Source organism: Ciconia boyciana, chromosome 4 (genome assembly GCF_034638445.1).
Source record: "Ciconia boyciana chromosome 4, ASM3463844v1, whole genome shotgun sequence".
In the NCBI taxonomy this organism is placed as follows: domain Eukaryota; kingdom Metazoa; phylum Chordata; class Aves; order Ciconiiformes; family Ciconiidae; genus Ciconia; species Ciconia boyciana.
The window spans coordinates 82,801,998-82,823,096 of NC_132937.1; the positions used below are offsets into that span (position 1 = coordinate 82,801,998).

Genomic DNA, 21,099 nt, shown 5'->3' on the forward strand with positions numbered 1-21,099 from the left:
TCTGTCATGTTTCTGACAAAATGCTGTCCTTTGATGAACTTTGCTCATTATAACATCATTATAATACCAAAACACACCTCCATCCCAAAAGTTACCTGCCTCCAAGGTGCGACCACTCCTCACTGAGCTTGCGCTTTGAATTTTTCCTAGCCTATACCTTTAAAGCGAAGCGAGAAAACTTTACACCAATCCTAAACAAAGATGTATGACTAGAGTCACTCAAGCTCCACCCGAAAGGTAAAAGATAGTATAAAATGGCTTAAGAGAAAGCGAATGTTAGGGAAGACACCATCACGTACCACTCTGACGTTTGGGATCAGTCGACGGGCTGAGCCTCTCTTCCCCCCCATCAGGACGCCTTTGAGTAAGAGTCAAACACTTGGTTATTCCAAGTGCCTCCCCGGGAAACTTAGAAATCTCTCTAGAGTTGCTTTATCATCTTTAATGCATTTATAGCTGGCAGTGTCACTCATACTCTTGGTATTTGCACGTGCTTTGCAGACAGTAAATTTATCACCGGTAATCCAAAGAATCTGTGTATCTGTTGCTCTAATAAGCTGCACTCTTTATTAATGTGGCCGTGATAGTTCATGCAACACGACTAGACTGGGGGGTGCAGCGCATTTAAATTAACGCTGTCGCCTTTACTCTGATGAATAGAAAGAAAGAAAGAAAATAACCGTTGACCAAGTCTGAGACTAGGACTGGACTTAGCCGCCCCTAGACTCCTCTCTGAGAAGGAGTTTAGAAAGCAAGGGGATCCTGTCTGAACCTCGTGACTCAACGGGAGGGTTCCCCCCCTTCAGCCACTCCTCAGACTCCTTCATGACAGTAACTCTTAACGCAACACCCATCTGAAGGAACACTAACAAAAAGATAACACCAGACTGACTTAAAGACATACTGAGGGATTTCCACTGGAACCAGCAAGACTGGAAGCCTGCAGCATCTTTGGAAACAGGCCCTTGGCCTTTACATGAGAACAAACACAACCAGCGTTCCACAGCTATCTCATTATTTGTTCAAAGGACCTGAACCATCAATGGCCAGGGATTAGTAAGAACATAGATAGCAATCACATATGAGACTGCTCCCACCTACTTCCCTAGTCGCTAATTACTTTCACGTCAGGGAATTCCTTTGCTTTTTCTGTTTAGTAACCCTCAATAGATTTCCTTTACAATAGTAGTCCAGGCTCCACTTGAACTAATGTCAAGTTTTTGCATTGACAGCATCCTGTAGTGAGGAGATTCACAGAAAACTTAGCTGCTGTCTGAAGAATTTTGCTTGTTTCGAACTTGGCTCCTCCTGACCTTGGCTCTTTTGTTAGAAGTCCTGCTGAATTTACGCCACCAGTGATTTTGCAGCCGCTGCCATAACCTTTACTAAACTGCCTTTTTTTCCCAGACTGAAAAATCCTACCTTACTCAGTTGTTCCTTGTAAAGAACCTGTTCCATGCTTTGGTTGTCCTTGTTACCCTTCTCTGAATCTTTTCTAGTTCCAATACATCTTTTCTGAGATAAGGGGATCAGAATGATCTCCCTGTTTTATTTCATATTGCTTTTCAAATAATTCCTAACATCCAATTTTCTTTTATGGCCTCTATAGAGCATTAAGCTGAAGTTCTGCACAGGTGTTTCATAAACTAAGGTCCAGCTCCTGCATAGTTATGATCAGCCTGCCATTTTATATGTGAAGCTAGGATTGTTTTTCCCCCATGTCCATCACTTTACGTTTCTCTGTCTTGAAGTTCATCTGGCATTTCAACTGCTATGTGATTTGGTCTTATAAGGTGCAATGTTGTCCAGGAAGTTTTATCATTAGATCATCTGAAAAATCAGATTGGTACACATCTCTAAGATACATTTAAAACATAGATCACTCTTGGGTTTGTAGTTATCTTTTGGCTTTAAAAAGTGAAGTGGCATTATAAGGTAAAAAAGTGAATGACAAGATATTTATCTTAAGAAAATTGGAAATTCCTTTGTATTAAGTTTGGTACAAGAAGCCAACGTACCACTGAAGATTTATCTCTGTGCATCTGACTCAAAAAAATTTACTCTTTTCAAAGAGTAAGCAATTTACTCTTTTCAAAACACTACATTGAAGTTAATTTTTTTCCATGCAAATTGGCCATAAGTCCGTATCTTTGTTTTTCTATGTGGCAAAAGAATACTCCACGGTGTAGTTTTAGGTAGAATCCACTCTGTGTAAAGGCATTTAATCCCAGTTCCACTACATACCTTAAGTTGCAAACAAGAGTATGAATGTCCACTTCATGGACAGTAGAACATAGAAGCTATATAGCAGGATGTGGCTCTCTAAGGTTTTTGAAGTTGTTGAACTTGAGCAATAATGAAAATAAGTGTTAGGACAAAGTGAATATAGGAAATACTTTCTGCTTGGGAGGAGAGAGAGAGGGGAGAAGGAAATGGTTTAAGGGGTCTTGACCAACATACTTTTGTTGTGAGAAAAGCATGGCTATTCTGTTCTTAGTGTAGTTAATAAAAGTTCTGGCAGTATGAAATGTATGCATTCTACTTCTTTCCCCCAGAATCAGAAATGCCAGAAGGAAAAAAAAAAAGGATAAGGATCTGAGTTACCAAGGCATTGCTGAAGTTCACAAAAGCTAAACAAGGAACTATATGAATAGCCACACAAGCTAGAATGAGTACTGTATGCTCCTGAATTAAACATAATGAACGATCCTTACGCCTGATGAAGAAAAAGGCTTGGGTTCTCTCAGGACGTATCTGTAGCTGAAAATAGATGTCAAAGGAAAAAGAGTGGAATGATTTTAAAGGACCACCCTGAGCCTTGAAAAGGTGTCAGAGATAACATCCTTCTGTTTTAATATTTTCTAATCTTTCCAGTATGCATTTGTGTGGGTCTGTCCTGGGGTGTGACATGCTCCAAGTTTTATGATGTGATCCACTTTACGGCTGTTTATTCCTAACATAAATCCTGCAGAAATAATTTCACAATTTTCCTTCCAGTTGCAGTTTTAGTAACAGTTATAATTATCTGTCAATAATGCTGTATTTTTCAGCAATATCAGTTTAAATGTGCTGAGTTATCTTTCCACTGTAATTTCTCTACTGCTATTTCTATTACAGTAATTTCGTGGACTAGAGCCTTGTAGAGATATAATTTGGAATCTATACAAAATTTATTACGCGTTCTTATCAAGCCACAGGCTGTAGCACTGCTTGTGGTATATGCTACATTGTATATTGATAAATGTATATTTTACATTTATCCTGATAGCTTTATTTCTGCTATTATTATTCAAATTATAGAAATTTCCATATACTCTACACAAATTCTATTTAGAATGATTTCGCAATTATTTCACTGGTTATGTGCCTCTTATTTTTTCTCTGGCAAAGCTAACATAAGTGGAACCATAAGAATTTGTAGAAATTATGATGTCTTTTCTTATTCTTGCTATTCAGTTAATATGCTATCCATTCTCAGACAGCCCACTGTAAAAATTTTTATAGCAACTCTTAGTAGACTACTTTTTCAGTCATTTAGATCATTGTGACAAAAAAAAGAAAAACAAAACAAAACAAAACAAAAAAACCCCAGCTCAGCAATTACAGCAAGGGGAAATATTTTTTGTGTCCACACACAGTATTGCCAAAATTAAGTAGTGTTGCTTCCCCAGTGTATTTTTAACATTCAGCCAAAGGATAAAAGAACTGAACATTCTTTTGTTCTCCATCTGAACAGTACTACTATTCAAAGGAATCATTTTCCCCCCTCAGCTTTGTAGCCTTTTTAGAAAAATATACCAGCATTCTATCCAACTTTGTCTAACACTGTTTTTTCACTTATGATAAATTTGTTCCTTATTTTTGTGACCTATATGCATGTAATTTATTGAAATCATAAACTAATTAAATCTTGAAATAATCAATTTTAAATTGTCAATAAAGGTACTGTAGGCCTCTGATAATTAGACACAGTTAAATTAAAAAATAATGCTCTAAGAGGCCCTTAGAGATCATAATTTCCAACTCTGTGTTTCAAGACTATACCTACGTTAATTCAAGCACATGCTTGTCCAGTCTTTTCCTAAAAGATTTCTGATGGCCATGTAATTGGGAATACAGGCCAAAAATCACTCTTGTCTTTAGTACTATGTCAATCTATAAATTCTATACTATTGAAAAATCAGGGACCATCAAGAAAAAGCTTCATTTTCTTTATGGGGATGATATTTATATTGTTATGTTGCTTCCTAGCTCTATCAGAAAAGGATAGACCTGTGAGGAAGTTTAGAAAAAGTATATAATCAATAGTTGCAGCTGAACTTCTATAGCAAAAACAGGAAGATGGAACTGAGTAAGTTAATACTGAAGTAGCTTGATCTGAAATAAATTAAATTAATGTGCTAATCTAAACCCCTTTTAAAGCCAATGGAGAAACTGTTGAAAGTTGAAATGCTATCAAGCACTGGAGTGCATGGAAATGTGATTAATTTATTAGAGTCATTTTATATTTACATGTAAGCACCCAAAAGATATGGTTGTAAAGGCCTAATTACAAATACACACACAATCAAAAGTGCTCCAAAACAGTAAGTAGTAGAAGCACACAGGTAAGTGTAAACTCAGCAATCCAGGAACAAAAGGAAAAGACAAGACAAAGTGCTGCCAATCAACTTCTTTTTACCTCTGCACAGTATTACATTTTAAAAAGAAATGATGTGTGTAGGGTTAACCTCCAGGGAAATTACGAAAAAATAAATGTTCGCTCACTTCTCTAATAATTTCATCCACCTTTCACTTGAAAATTATTTATTTTTATTCATGTAAAATTATTTTTCTCCAGGAATATATGTGATTATTTTGTTTTGTCATGGAATGAAAATGTGAAATAGTCATCAGATGTAACTTCCTCTCTCAGTATATCAGTTTTTTGAGTTCTGGAGGACATACATTTCTCTACCATGGAGAATGACTGCAAGCCAATTGTGAAGTTATATGCATTATCACTATTGAGAAGAAGTCATGCAAAAAATTTAAGACCTGAACACTCTCAAGCATATGAATAGCTTTTCTTCCTGTGCTGGTTTTGGCTGGGGTAGAGTTAATTTTCTTCATAGAAGCTCGTATGGGGCTACGTTTTGGATTTATGCTGAAAAGAGTGTTGATAACACAGGGATGTTGTAGTTACTGCTGGGCCGTGCTTACACAGAGTCAAGGCCTTTCCTGCTTCTCACCCCACCCCACCAGTGGGCAGGCTGGGGGTGCACAACTGACCAAAGGGCTGTTCCATACCATATGACATCATGCTCAGCAATATAAAAGCTGGGGGAAGAAGAAGGAAGGGGGAGACGTTAAGAGTGATGATGTTTGTCTTCCCAAGTAACCGTTATGCGTGATGGAGCCCTGCTTTCCTGGAGATGGCTGAACACCTGCCTGCCCATGGGTAGTAGTGAATGAATTCCTTGTTTTGCTTTGCTTGCATGCGCGGCTTTTGCTTTCCCTATTAAACCGTCTCCATCTCAACCCACGAGTTTTCTCACTTTCACTCTTCCGATTCTCTCCCCCATCCCACTGGGAGGGAGTGAGCGAGCGGCTGTGTATTGCTCAGTTGCCATCTGGGGATAAACCATGACACTTCCACATGAATTACCCCGTTGACTTCAGTAGGACTGCTTACATTTTTCAGGCTCAGCAGGATGAGGATTATCATTTTTATAATGTTAAAAAATCACTTAATACGATAAAACCAAGGCAGAAATTTGTTAGTGTTAAGAAATCACAAAAACTTGTCAAATATCCCCAGAATACAATATAGTGAAAACCCACTGTAAATAAACCAGATTTAAATATGCAGGTATCTAGTAAAATGAAACATTTTTAAATTACTGCTTTTTCAGTTTTAGCATCATAAGTCAACATTCTCCAGTGTATCTTTTGTTGTCAAAGCATGCTTCTCACTAACATACACTTCAGCCTTTGATTCTGAGGTATTTGTGTGATTTTGCGTAACGCCTCGGGTGGAGTCCACCACCCATCAGTGCCAATGCGAATTGTGCCCTTGACTTTAGTCCCAGAAATTCCTATTTGGAGTCCTGGTTACATGCAAGTGAAAGGCAAATTATTCTATTCAAGAGATCCATCCTTAATGTGAGGGTGATCCATGTTTTAAAACAGATAAAGCAAAAGTACATGGTGCTAATACTCTATAGTGCTGCATGCTTTTCTTGATAATACAAAGCACCAGTAAGACAGTTGTCATCACATTCTTTGGATTAATAAACTAGGAAAAAAACAAATCAATCTGCAAAATTCCTGCTTTTTAAAAAAATATTTCTAGTACCATTTCAGTATTTTCAGTAGATTGCTATAAATCTAAAACTGCAGATTAAAAAAAAACCAGAACCCCTGGAAAGACATCTGCTTCTATGATTTAACCCTCTCTCATTTCAGCAATACAAGTAAAGTTTTCAATCACTTTAGAACATGCTTTTAGATGTTATTTTAATTTACATTGCTAGGTCATTCACTTAACATTTTACCATTAAAATCTTCTCCAAGAAAAGGACAAGCACCAGAACATCCTAGAAATACTTTCTGAATTAGCAACTCATGGAAGCTTCTAGAATTTGAAATAAATACATTAAATGTTTAGATAAATACTTTTTTTCAGACAATGAGGCCTTATTGATTTTCTGCAGAGAGATTTTCAGGGCTTGGAAATATTAACATACAGCAGAAGGTATTAACTTGAGAATTCATACAGTATATTTATTCACCCTAGAGATGGAATAATATGGAAGTCATCTTCTTACAACTCTGTGTATTAGTAAAAATTTATGTCCTGGGAACAGTGTCCTTTGCAATCTGGTTATTCTGGTTGCATTCCAGTATAATCCCAATTGATTCATTCTAATTTTTTCAAGGTTATTTAGAGGATGCAATAGAAAAAATACAGGCACTGCTAAATTTGTGAACTGTAAGTGAATATTATTGATTTTTACACATCACTTTTAAAACCTAATAGCATTTAGACTGAAGGCAGTGGCAAACTAAAATCCCTTATGTCAGTAGTATACTAAAGAGGTAAAAAAAAAGTAAGATATTCCAAAATAAATTATATCTTGTTTAGTTTTGGGGACTGCCTAATTTAAGCAAAGGATTTAAGATTTTAAAATGTTTCTCTGATACTGCTACAAAAGCAAGAGTAGAAGGGAAGAGTCCAGGCTAGATCACTTTAAAAGCATTAGAATGCACTAGCAAGACAAAGTTCCTGGGTTTTCAAGTGTTAATTCTTTGCAGTGGGAAAAATATGCAACATGTAGGATATTCAGTAATATAATATTCTATAATAACATAAAATTAAACACTGTCATTTGCATTAAGTAGTTTCCAACACTTATCCTATGCTTACAGTTAAGTGAGGATTCTTGTTAGAGGAGTACTATGCCTAACAGACAGTTGATAATTGATTTACCTTGGTAGTGAAGAAGAGAGCAAGAGACATTTTTTTCCTTTAATATATGCCAACATTTTGCAGAAAGGAACCTTGATCCTTCTTTGGGGCATCTAGGAATTAGTACCAGTAAAAAATAACTATGGTTGATTTACAATAGTTCTACAGTAGCTCTGAGTCTGTGCATTCTCATGCTATATTAGATGCTCTTCAACACTGTAAATATTTAAATAGTTAATATTCATGGCCATTTTATCATGCATAATAATTACAATGGCCACATCTTATGCTTCCATCTCATGTAGTACCAATAATAATGGTATTTGCTTTCTAACAATGGTGAAAGAAGGAGACCTCAGACAAAAAAGTAATTGAACCAACATCTCTGTAGTTTGTATAAATACATAGGCAGAGAATGCAAACTTTGGCTAAATTGTATTATACCTACAGAAACATTGCGTGTTTTTAGGCTAGGCATTTCATCTAAGCAGTTTACCTGGATTTTATTTTTCTCATTAAAAATCTATTTAGCAGAAGCTATTTGCAGTATGGTTCAGCATCACTTTATGCATTAGAGAATATGTTAAAAAAAATCCCAGAATGGCTCACATGTAGTGTGAATTTATTTATTAGGGTTTTTTTAGTTAATAATATTGCCTTAAATGGGCATGGTATAATGAAGTAAGATTAAATTAGTGAATTTAAACCTAATTATCCCAAAAAGATATCATTTTTTCACCCCACTGAGTGCTACTACTAGTCTAGAGAACAATAATTCTAGTTTACTGAAGTGAAAGATCAGGTGAAGATTGGCCACTGAATTCAGCAACTATTGATGGTATTGCAATTCCTATAAATATGTATTTCGAGAAGAAAATTTGCATTCTGATGAGTGGAGGAAAGCACTCACCCCCATAACAATTTTAACAATATTGTTCAAACTAAGTGCAGGCCATAATATATGTTACGAAAGTTGCTTGTTTTTTGCTGGTACTTAGGAGGTACAACTCTTACTATCCCCGTTTAAAACTATGCTGAAATATTTGTTTGGCAATTCCCTCACCCTCCAGCCTGAATGTAAAAAGAGATGTATCCAGATCCCTTATGAAGTACTAAACTATCTAGGGTTAAATCAACTGAACATCCATATACACCATCTCTTGTGTGTATACACACTCCAGATGTAGTTGACAAGTCCAGAAGTTGATAATATATTTGTAAAAACTAATCTTTCACTAAAAATGTTTCCGTTTTATATTAATTATATGGGAAACAACATATCTGACAGACATTAAAATACATGATACTGTAGATGCATATTTTACAATTACATGAAGATCACTGAAAATAGCGAGCTATGTGTTTATATTATTTTGTTTCAGTTTCCTGTAAGATTTCTTGAAGACTGAGTGGATGATGAAATTCTAATAACTAATACCAGAAATAATATTAAAAACAATGTAAAAAAGTAAACATAAGCTCCTTTGTTTCCCTCTGAGAAGTATTGCAATCCATTGTCAGAAATCATAAGGACAGCTGGAAAGCTTTTCACAGAGAACACTACTGAGCATAACTCCAGGAAGTATCAAAGCAGAAGGATATACATGGCACATTTACCTAAGCAGAATTTATAGCTGCTAGCTGATGAGGGACAGCTATGATGTTTTCCAAAATACTCCACCCTCATGAAAAATCAAAGGGATCTTTTTTTAACAAAACTAGGAAAAAAAACCCTGTGTCCACATTGTGTCTTGTCTGCAGTTCTTTTTGATAACCACTTTAAATATGGGTGGCACCTCTGGCACTGTCAGGCTGGTGAACTTTCCAGTGGCATAAAAGGAACAAATGCTTGCATCCAGTGTACAAGCTAATTTGCAGCCAGCTTTGGACCACTGTACTGATACTTGATAAAAAGTTGATCATGCAGTGCAGCAAATAATTTGGCTTTGTCTGCATTTCATTTTTACACACTGCACAAAATTTCAAAAGTGATTTAGCTTGTTAAAAAGAAGACAGTTCTTTCATTGCTGTATATTCTGTTGCACTTCCACTCTTCTTCTAATTCACAGCAATATAGTAAGGAAAGTGGGCAACTGAGTCCAGCTTCTGGTTTCTGTGTCCTCATAGCCTGACTTCATTGAACACAAATGTGTTGAGCTCCAAAGGCAAGGTCAGGAACAAGATCAGTTTTCCTCCTTGGGTATTTCACTCCATGTCCCTCAATGGAGTGAAAGCCTTTGATTCTGCCATACTGGTGAAGGAAGATGTGCAAAACTTCTGGGGATGGTGGTGAAATTAGTAGGCACGTAAGGGATTTACATCTTTGGAGCACTCCATGTAGAAATATAAAAAAGCTCAATGGATGACACAAGCCAGATAAAATACTTCTTTCTCTCCAAGTTCGAGTTGTAATGCTGAGAACCCATGTAGTGCACAGCCTCCAGTGGCCCACATAGAACTGTTTTCAGCCTCAGGCAGGATCATATTGCCAGATTTTTTAAACATGTCAGAAAAATGCAAATACAAGATGATATATTAATGGTTATTCATTATGTGGTATTCTCTCCCCTCTGAATCAGTTATAACTAGTGCTATAATGCAACACCTAATGTTGGTGATAGTATAAAAGTTTTTGGATATTATGTTGTGTTATGTTCTTAAATGAAGCCCATTAATAGTCACTAATAGTATTTGAGAACCTTTCATAAGAATTGTAGAGCTAGTAGGGAATTTCTAGCAAAATTAAAATAAAAAATTATTTTCCAAGCACCTACGAAAAATAATTTTTAATAAATAAATATTTTTAAATATAGTTATAATATACTACTTATTATGTCATTTGCATGGGTTATTATGTTATTTGCATTGCAAACTTTATGGCTAACTAAAATTCTCTGTGCAGTGCTAATGAGGAAGGTATTCATTCCACATCCTAAATTGTTTTGTAATGTTCATTCGTGTTGTTGAATTGCTTCTTGTTTTCACAATGCATCTAGTAGTATGACAGCACTTGGTGAAGGTTCCTGAATGCAAATTGTGTGTTACGTTGTAATGTACTGCCGGAAAAAGACTATCATACACACAAGCCATATAGTGTACTTTTAAGCGTAGGTCTGTCTTCATTTCCATTCTCAAACAGACCTGAAGATAGCCTGTGCTTTCTGGCTTTATGGCATTTGCAACAAATAAAAGAATAACAACAGAAGTCATGGTTCCACTGCTTTAGAAAGTAGATTTCTTGAGAACTCATTTGACAATGTTTTAGCAGTTTTCCCTTGAAACCATAGTTGTTTTTCCAAAATGATTGATTCCATTAAACCTGAACTGTTCTTTTATCATTAAACATCCAGGAAAAGTTAATAACACATATTCAAAAAACTTAATGCATTCGTACCTCATTAATATTTTAAAAATGCAGAATGGCTTTTAAATATGTGTAAAACAATTATGGGACAGTCTTATTCTGAGTAGAATACACTTGGCCTGGAACAATTCCTACAAATTTAACTAAAGTTGGACCAGAATTTTAGAAAACTTCTTTTAAGATTACTGGGAAGAGAACCTTCCAACAATATCACAGATGTAGTGTAAGACAGCTTGATACAAAATATGAAAATGAGAAGTCCAAGAGGGCATTAGGAAAAACTGCAATACCAAACCAGTGAAAAATAATATTTATAAATCTTCTAGGCAATTTATGCGCAATAGCCTCTACAATGTGGGTAATTACCTAATTTTGTTTCCTTTTTAAAGGTGAGGCAATTCAGGCACGTATTTTCAAAAGTTTCTGGCTTGTAGATAGCTGAACAATTCCAACTGAAACCAATGATAGTTGTGAGTTTGCAATTCTACTGAAAAATCATGAATAATGTATTTTAAATTAGATACCCAGAAAGCAAGATGCACTAAATATGCCATTTCTGAAAACATGTCCATATATGATGCAAGTTGTGCTCCAAAAGATTCAGCCTTAAAGCTGGATCTCAAATGGAAACAGTTCCAGCTCAAACCACTAGAGTCTTTACTGATGGCATTAATAGAAATAAGTACTGGGTTCCTGTGGTTTTATCTCACAGACACTGAATTACCAAAGTGAAACTATGACTCAATATACATTTCCTGTATGGTAATTTTCTATGCTTTCATTATGCTAAAAAGTTGCAAAAATAAACATCCATTTCTCCATTACATAATTCTCAAGTGATAAATAAAATCCTTATTCTTCTGTAACATGGTGCTGTGGTGGGTTAAACTTGGTTGGCTGCCAGATGCCCACCCAGCTACTCTCTCACTCCCCTTCCCAGGACACGGGGAAAAAGTAAGAAAAGCTCACGGGTCGAGATAAAGACAGAGGGATCACTTACGGATTACCATCATGGCCAAAACATACTTGACTTAGGGAAGATGGAACAGATCCTCCTGGAAGTTATGTCAAGGCATGTGGGTGACAGGGAGGTGATTAGAGACAGCCAACATAGCTTCACCAAGAACAAATTGTGCCTAACTAATCTAGTGGCTTTCTATGATGGACTGACTGCACTGGTGGGTAAGGGTGGGCAACTGATGTCATCTGCCTTGACTTCTGTAAGGCCTTTGACACGGTCCCACAAAACATCCTTGTCGCTAATTTGGAGAGATATGTGTTTGATGGACGGACCATTCAATGGATAAGGAATTGTCTGAATGGACACATCCAAAGAGTTGCAGTCAATGGCAGCATCTCCAAATGGAGATCAGTAACAAGTGGTGTCCCTCAAGGGTCCATACTGGGACAAGTACTGTTCAGTATCTTTATTAATGACATAGGGGGACTGAGTGCACCCTCAGCAAATTTGTGGATGACACCAAGCTGAGTGGTGCAGTTGATTTGCTTGAGGGAAGGACCTTGACAGGCTTGAGAAGTGGGCCCATGTGAACCTCATGAAGTTCAACAAGGCCAAGTGCAAGATCCTGCACTTGGGTTGGGGCAACCCCAGTATCAATATAGACTGGGGGATGAATGGATTGAGAGCAGCCCTGCGGAGAAGGACTTAGGGGTACTGATGGATGAATAATTGGACATGAGCCAGCGATGCGCACTCGCAGCCCAGAAAGCCAACTGTATCCTGGGCTGCATAAAACGAAGGGTGGCCAGCAGGTTGAGGGAGGTGATTCTCCCCCTCTACTCCACTCTTGTGATGCCAGGAGGCTTTGGAAGAGTTTAATAACAAATTGCGTAAGATCCTAACAGAAAAAAAGTGTTTCCAGCATGAAAAAATAGTACTGTTAAACTGGTTGGCTCACTTCAGGGCAAAATATGCATTTTACAATTTCATACAAACAAAACTAGGAACTTAGACATATGCATGTGTTAAGGCAAAGGGGACACTTTTTTAAAAAAAATTCTCTTTAAAATAATTCAGCTTTAGCATCTGTTATTGCTTTAGCATTTATCATGAACTCATCTTAAACTCCTGACCCCAAATTCACCTCACCCTTGTCAGAATTAATGGGGCTGCAGTAATGTTTTATGGTTTGCTCAGTCATTAGCAAACTATGCATTAATTACCTTTATCCTGCTCTTCAAAATCATTGACTGAGGAATTGCTGTTATATACTGTAAAATATCATATTAATTAATAATCTTAATAATTTAACACAGCTTTTGGCTAAGGATGCCAAATCCAGTCCAAATTTCACACTATTTGTAGATTTCTTTAATGCCTAAAGTAGCAAATTAAAAGTATCTATATTGACAACTTTCTCTTAGCTGTCTACTTTTTATACAATAACGTTTATATTTCATTTTAAAATACCAGTGTTCAGAAAAGAATCTTTCTTGAATGTATCCTTTCCTGAGTGATTCACACATTGTATATCATAAACCTGAGGACCAAAATACAAATGTTTCCTTCTTCTTAGATAATGTACGTGTGGAATGCTTCTTTACAGGTCTAATTTGGAGACTGTTCACCATGGTAGAAAGAAATCAATTAACGTAGTGAACACTAACCTGGCTACTAAATCCATAGATTATATAATAATAACATAGAAACAGGAATAGAGCTCTGGGCCACTGCGGCTAAGTGCCTGCCTGCTGCTCTTGCAGCACCAAGACCCCTGGGTGCCCTGGGTCTTCGATCTGGGAGGAATTTTTTCCCCCGGGGCAGACAGGCACTGACAGGCAGGACAGGGTGTTTCCCACGCTCCCTGGTCCAGCTGCTATACCTTTTGCACAGGACGAGCAGAGCAGGAGATGACTGCAAGGACTTCATGTTACAGCAAGACTTTGGATGACGTCCTCTGCTCACACGAGCCCTGGGGAGGGAGTGTGGCTTGCAGAAGGAGTGCCCGAGCCCTGTGCTGAAGCGGGGCTCCCTCGGTCCTAGGGAGAAGGGCTCTGCTGGACTCCTCCAGGCTGTGAGCACAGGCAACGCTGCCCTCAGCTAACGAGCTACCTGGCTGCTTGTGGCGCAGCAGGAGAAGCCCCTGGCCAAGGCCAAGCTGTGACCTGGCTCTTGGCTCTGCCGTGGTGACACCGGGAGCCTGCTGCACAGGGTCACAGGGAGGGAGCCCAGCAGGCTGTCCCAGCTGTGCCCAGTGCATGGACACCAAGGGCAGGGACGGCCCCCAGCCCCTGGGTGCAGGGACCGCCTCGGGGCCAGTACTCCAAAGGTCTTCCTCCTGGGGGCCCTGCCACCCCCATGTCACAGTGCCACCACCCGGCAACGCGGCGTCACCATGCCCAGGCAGGATAAAAGGGGCATCCTCCCGTGCCCCACCACCAGCCTGCCAGGCTGTGCCATCAGGACAGAGCTGGCCAGGGGCTGCTCCATGGCATGGGAGAGGTCATCTTTGAGGGGCCAGAGGGATTAATTGGAGGGGCTGAGGGGGGAAGACTCAAGGCTGGATGAGGATGCTAGAGGTTCCCTGCTGCAATCCCGGCTCCTGGCAGGGCTACATTCAAAGCTACATCTGCTGGATGGCAATCCTGCTTCCCCCTTCCTTTGGGGAATGGAGACAAGCTCCTGGGGAGAGGAGAAGTGCCACAAACACCTGGAGGTGCCCATGGCTGTCAGGCTTTTTCAGCTGGATAGCAGTGGCAAAGGTTGGCTTGGTGGCCTGCCAAGACCCTGGGAATGCGTTCTTGGTGCTTGAGGAGCACCGCAGAGCTCGCCGACCTCATCCCCTGCAGAGCCCGTGGCAGCGGCAGTAAGGAACGGGCTGCAAAGACTTTGCAAGGGATATCGGAGCCAGCACCTTCCCCAGTGCTTTGGAGCACCCACTGGTGTCCTGCCGGGCACGGGAAGGATTCTCACCCCTAAGGCCGATCTGTCTAGGGGCTTTTGCCACTCTCGGAAGCTCCTGAGATGGATCCGGGTTGCGGGAGGGAAGGGGTCGGGCAGTGGTGGCATCCCTGGTAGGTGTGACCACCCCGTGGGGCCGGGAGGCAGGTCTTGCTCACACGCTCAGGGAACAGCCGGTCGCCAGCTCTGGGGTCAGGAAAGAATTTTTCCCTCCGGGGCAGACGGGCCCTGGTCCCTGGGGGTGTTTTGCCTTCCTCTGCAGCATTGAGCACGGCCCCTTGCCAGGGCTCCTCTGGGCCATTTTGGGTAAGTGACTGCCTGCTGCTCTTGCAGCACCAAGATGCCACTGGTGCCCTGGGTCTGTGGTCAGGAGGGATTTCCCCCCCAACCCCGGGGCAGATTGGCACTGGTCCCCAGGGTTTTTCTTCCTTCCTCTGCAGCGTGGAGCAGAGCCCTTTGCCAGGACTCCTCTGAGCTGTTTTGGATAAATTCCTGCCTGCTGCTCTTGCAGTAAATAGATGCTGCTCTTGCAGCATGAAATCACCACTGATGCCCTGGGTCTGGGTCAGGAAGGAATTTTTCCCCTGGGGAGAGTGGCACTGGTCCCCAGGGAGGTTTTGCCTTACTCGGCTGCATTGAGCACAGCCCTTTGCCAGGGCTTCTCTGGGCCGTTTTGTCTGGGTGCCTGCCCGCTGTTCTCGCAGCATGAAGACACCGCAGGTGCCCTGGATCTCTCGGGAGCTGCCACTTTCCGCTGTCCCTGAGTGCAATAAAAGTGCAGTTTTCTCCTTGATCTGTGTTTGTGCCCGGGAGCCTTGTCCTGTAGCTGTGCTGTCAGCAATGGCATGTGTGCTCATGCCTACGGGCCTGGCAGCACCCTGGCAGAGCTGGGGGGGTTGGTTGGTTGCCCAAGCCTAGCCTGGGTCAAGGTGTCTCAGCAGCTGGAGCGCAAGGCATGTTCCGCCGCTGCCCCTGGCCACTCAAGCTCAGCCTCGGGGATGCACTAAGAGCTGCCTCCAGCACCTGGTGCTCCACACACCCACGTTTCTTCCCATCCAGGTCTGCTTAGGCACTTGCATGGTGCATCTGGGGTGGTGGGCAAAGTCCTGCTGCACATCACATACTCGTCCCCCTTTCTGCTCCACACTCCTAGCTCTGCACAGAGATGCTCCCCTCCTGTGCCAGTCGCAGCTTGCAGGGGAGTAGAGAGGGAAATGAGAAGAAGACATCCCCACAACTCCATCCTGGAGCACTCAAGATGGTGTTTGTGCAATGGGGACAAGTGGGAGCTCCCACGAACACAAGTCTGACCCCATCTTTGCAGCTTGGCGCAAGGTGGCAGTTGGCAAAGGGGTGGCCTGCCTTCTCAGGGCAGCTTTTCTTTCCAAGGACCAAGGTCTCAGCTGGGTCCACAGCATGAAGTGGCATGTGGTCTGTTGCTTGAAGCATTGCACTGAAGTGTAGCAGCCCTCCATGTGCCAGAGGTGCTGGCTGCCCTCTCCTGCAGAAGCCCAGGCCATGGCCGATGCTCGGGAAGGTGACTCTGCAGAGGTGCAAGGCAGGACAGGGTTACTAGTGATAAGCTCTGGGACAGCCTGAGGAGGTTTGAGTGACGGTGTGCTAGCGAGGGCTTTCACTCTGCTCCACAATGTACCAAATACAGTGGCGCACATTTCAAATGTTGGTACACTAATGCCCGCAGTATGAGGAATAAACAAGAGGAACTGGAAGCTTTGGCTCAGTCCCAGAGCTATGACAATGTTGGCCCAAGTGGGAAGAGTCCTGTGACTGGAGTGCTGTGATGGACGGTTATAGGCTCCTCAGGAGAGACGGGCAGGGCAGGCGAGGCGGAGGGGTAGCGCTGTGCAAAGGAGGGATTGGACTGTACAGTGCTTGCAGTTGGGGGTGACACAGTTGAGAGCCTCTGGGTAAGGATTAGGGGAAAAGCTAGTAAAGCAGATGTTGTTGTAGGAGTCTGCTATAGATCACCCAGCCAGGATGACAGCACCAACGTATTAGTCTATAAGGAATAAACCCCCCCTTTAAATCAGTTGCCCTTGTCCTTATGGGCGACTTCAACTTCCCCAGTGTTGACTGGGACTGTCATACAGCAGACACAAAGAGGTCTAGGAAATTCCTGAAGCATGTTGAAGGCAACATTTTCGTACAGGTACTAAGGAAGCGGGGAGGGAGGTGCTGATCTCTTTTGTCTGGTGTCCAGTGATAGGACACAAGGGAATGGCTTAATGTCAGGGGAAGGTCAGACTGGGTATTAGGAAAATGTTCTTCACTGAGAGGGTGGTCAAGCACCAGAATAAGCTCCCCAGGGAAGTAGTCATGGCCCCAAGCCTGTTGGTGTTCAAGAAGCACATGGTTTATCTTTTGGTTGCCCTGTCAGGAGTTGGACTCAATGATCCTCATGGGTCCCTCCCAACTCAGGATTCTGTGATTCTATATCCTGTATTTAACTGTCTCGTAAGTACTTTTCACTCAAACAGTAACTTACATAAACTTTGTCAGAGAGGAGGAATGAGTCTATTCATTTATATGATAGTTGCAATTTTTTTACATCATTTTGGTGATTTAGAAATTTAAAAAGCAGTTACCTTGCAACCTGCACAACAATTAGGATAAAAAGGAAACAGTATATATGACAGAGCATATGATGTCTAATATCTAATGAACTTCACAATACATTATAATTAGCTCAAAAAGTACGTTTTCCAAGACAATACTATGTTCTGGATAGGACACCATAATGGAATGTGGAAAAGAGGATTAAATTCATGCCTTTATCATTCCTATGGGCAAGTCGTTCAATCCTTCTGTTACACAGTCATCCATCTCCATAATGGGATTAAAAATCCTGTCTCTAACTCTCCGTTCATCTGGTGCATCTAAGACCAGATGCTAACTCACCCTGGCACAGAGTTACCAGTTACAGAGAGAGTTTGTGTGAGCAAATGCATACAGATGCAAGTATAGATTACCTCTTGCTGGACTGTAAACTCCCTGGGACTTAGACTGTCTGTTTCTGTGTATCACTTTCTATGATCTATACAGATCACCACAATGAAGTCATCCCTGCCTTAAGGATCGCCTTTAGCACACTTTCAGTATTCTGGTCTTCGGAGCTAGAACATTCATACCTGTTATTTTTTGTTAAATAGATCTTCTATACATATTCTCCATATTCTGTTCTTCATACCATATAGCGAAGACTAGTTTCTAATTTAATCCTCTGTAAGGACTTATACATATATACAGGTTTTTGAAAGCAGATCCTAGAATGTGGCTTGCATCACTTGATTTTAGTGTCATACTCACCAACCTTTATTTGACATTCATTTGGATTTTTTCTATGTATGTACCTGAGTGCCCCAGAATATTAGTGAATTTGTCAAGAGTGTTATGTTGTACATCTGCACAGATAGAATCAGGTGTTTATGGGAAGGAATATAATCCTCGAGTTGGAAAGGTGACTGAGTGTCAGCAGTCTTTGATTGATGTCATTCCCTCAGGGCAGAACAGCACTAGTGCTGCTTGTCATTAGAATTTTATTAAGACTACATAACTACATTTTCCCACCGCTTTGTTAACTATTATGCCTACTCTGAATCTTCCACTCGCGTCCTTATAATTAAATTTACATTGCTGCTTGTGATAGAGAAATTGGGTAAGAAAGTTGTTGCACCAAACATACTTCTTTTTCTTTTCTTCACTAACATCTGAAGAATACTTAGTGTGTAACCTTAGCACAGACAAGCTGATCCAAACTCTTGTGCAGCATCCAAGTCATCTCTGAGTTCGTGTTCTTTCTTGGTTTTTGTCAGATGTGCTTCTGCCTACTCTTAACCTATCAAGTCTAAATAAATTAGTTAGATGCATATGTCCCATTATCAACAGTGGATCTGGTAGCAACCCAAACTGGAATAGCAGACCCAAGTGACTTTTCCTTAAAGTGCTCTAAAAAGTATCTCATTTTAGCATCTTTGCTGTCACTGACCACAGACTGAAGAATTATTTTGATGGTTTTGTCCTTAATTTCTCCTTTCTTATATTACACAGCATGTTCAGCTTCACAAATGGTCTCTTTGAAAAAGAAAGATAATGTCTTGATTTATATTAAGAGCAGCCAGGCCTAGTGTATAAATAAAGGAACTAAGATTCGGGAGATCAAGGTTCTAGTTTTTCACTGACCTGACAGGTTATGCAAGCCAAAATGATACCATTCTCTTTGGTCAAATGACAAAAATCTACTGTGTTTGCTGTTCAAATATGACCTGAACTGTGCAGATGACCTTTCTGCTTGCAGAGATGTAGGAGTATGTCCCTGGTCACCTGGAACAAGATCCAAAATCCACTAAAGTTATCCCTTCAAAGAAACCTTCTCACTGACTCACATGGATTCTGAATTAGGCCCTTAGTTTAACTTTGTGGTTAAGTTTAATGTATTAGGGCTCTCAAGATGCAAGGAGTTTCCTAGGAGTGAATGAGTGATGAGGGGAAACTGACGATATAAGAGACTCCCTTCATCATTAATCATGAGGAAATGAAATTTGGTGAAATTATTTCAGTTTAAATTTCAGTCACAGTGTAACCTTTAAGATGTCTTACCTCTAGACAAGTACATTAAACTTTGAAAAATGCAAACATCTGTAATAATACCAGAGCACTGAAAAATAGAGCCTGTGAAATATGCTCACTTTTACTGAGTCTTTTTTTTTTCCCCAAAAAAAAGGTTGACTAAAAGTTTTCCTCCTTCCAAATAATCAGGGTTTGGCAATTCTTGATTCTTCAGTATTAGCAATACTTACTAGGACAGTGAGCAGCCAAATAACAGGAGACCACGTGACAGAACACCATCAGGAATGTATCCATTGATGGCATTTTTAGATTTTAAAAGCCATTAGCCATCTTCAGTTTTAGGAATTCCTATCACAGACATTTTCACACAGAATCTGACCTGATACTTTTACTGAAAAGGTCTGGAAAGAAATAGGAACAATCTGGTAAGTTACATGAACAGTCCTGGAAGTATCACAGCACAGGCGCACCTAAGGGAGATCCAGAATACATTCTGATATTCTTCAGGATGCTCTAATTTTTTATCATAGAGTTCTAGATAGTCCTAGACTTGAGAGAGGAACACAGCCATTGCTTTTGTACCCAATTTGGGAATATCCACTGGATACTTTGCATTCATTTCTCATGTATGTAACTGTCCATTTCCCTTTCAGATCCAATTATTCTAACAGTTTTCTAGATTTCATTGATAGCAGTATTCACTAATACAGTTTATGTGAATTAGGCATTACAATAAACTTTCCAGTGACATCTACACCATTTGGTTACATCTACTACAGCTGTCAGTGGAGAAGAAATAATATTTTCCTACTTATTCTGAAGAAATGTATTTCACCATTCAGTTCTCCCTTTTCCAGAAGAATGAAGGTTATTGCTCTTCTAATTTAATCTTTAAAAAGACCCTCCAGCTGCCCTCTTCTTAAATTTAAATTTCCTCTGTTTAAATGATGTTTTTGCTCTTTCTGAACATACCAGGCCATGCACTGAGGATCAGTAATTCCAATTCTAAATTTTGCCTTAAAGACAGTATTTTATATCCTTTTCTCATATTCAACCTCTATATAAGGTATGTTCTTACTGAAGTTCTGTTTTATGATAAAACAAACAAAACATTTAAGAATACTTCCAAAGTATTCCAAAGTGTAACGAAACGACCACAAGAAGAGTAATTCAAGTGATCCTTTTAGAATACACATTACACTTATGTGCGATTTAAATCCCTACTACAAAGGGATCCAGCTATTTACTACACTCTGCATCAACAACTGGCAAATGTTAAAAGAGATGCAAGACAGGTTAAGAAAGAACTAACTAAATGATCTTAAGTCAGTTAGTAGCTACCCTAAGGTTATTCATTAATTAATTCAGAAACAAATACGATGCATTTTGAGATTAAAACGCTGGAAACAACATGAAGTTAAAAGCACCAGTCTTCTTTTAAATTGGGATGATATTTATAGAACCCCCTCCAACACAAATGGTGAATGAAACAGTACTAGCTCCCAAGCAGAAAGATCTCCAGGACTAAGCTACCATGAAAAAAGATGCCTGAACGGAGAGGACAATGCATCCCTGTTTGAATTGTATATAACCTGTTCTCAGCTATGCACGTGATGATGCTATTCCAGCCTGTTAGAGGTGGCAAGGGGAAATCTCTGAAGCTATCACAACATGCTGTGAAACCTCAGCAATGCCATACTACAGCTGAGTGACTGCTCATGTGATCTGTAATGGGAAAGACAATGTTCTACTAATAGAAGGCAAACTAATAGAAGG

At 40.2% G+C, this 21,099-nt stretch overlaps 1 long non-coding RNA gene across 2 annotated transcripts in view; it reads left to right on the plus strand.

Annotated features, from left to right (window-relative positions):
• The window catches only part of LOC140651078 (uncharacterized), a 37,088-nt gene that overhangs the window by 7,879 nt on the left and 8,110 nt on the right, over positions 1–21,099 (plus strand). The gene's annotated exons all lie outside the window — the stretch shown is intronic.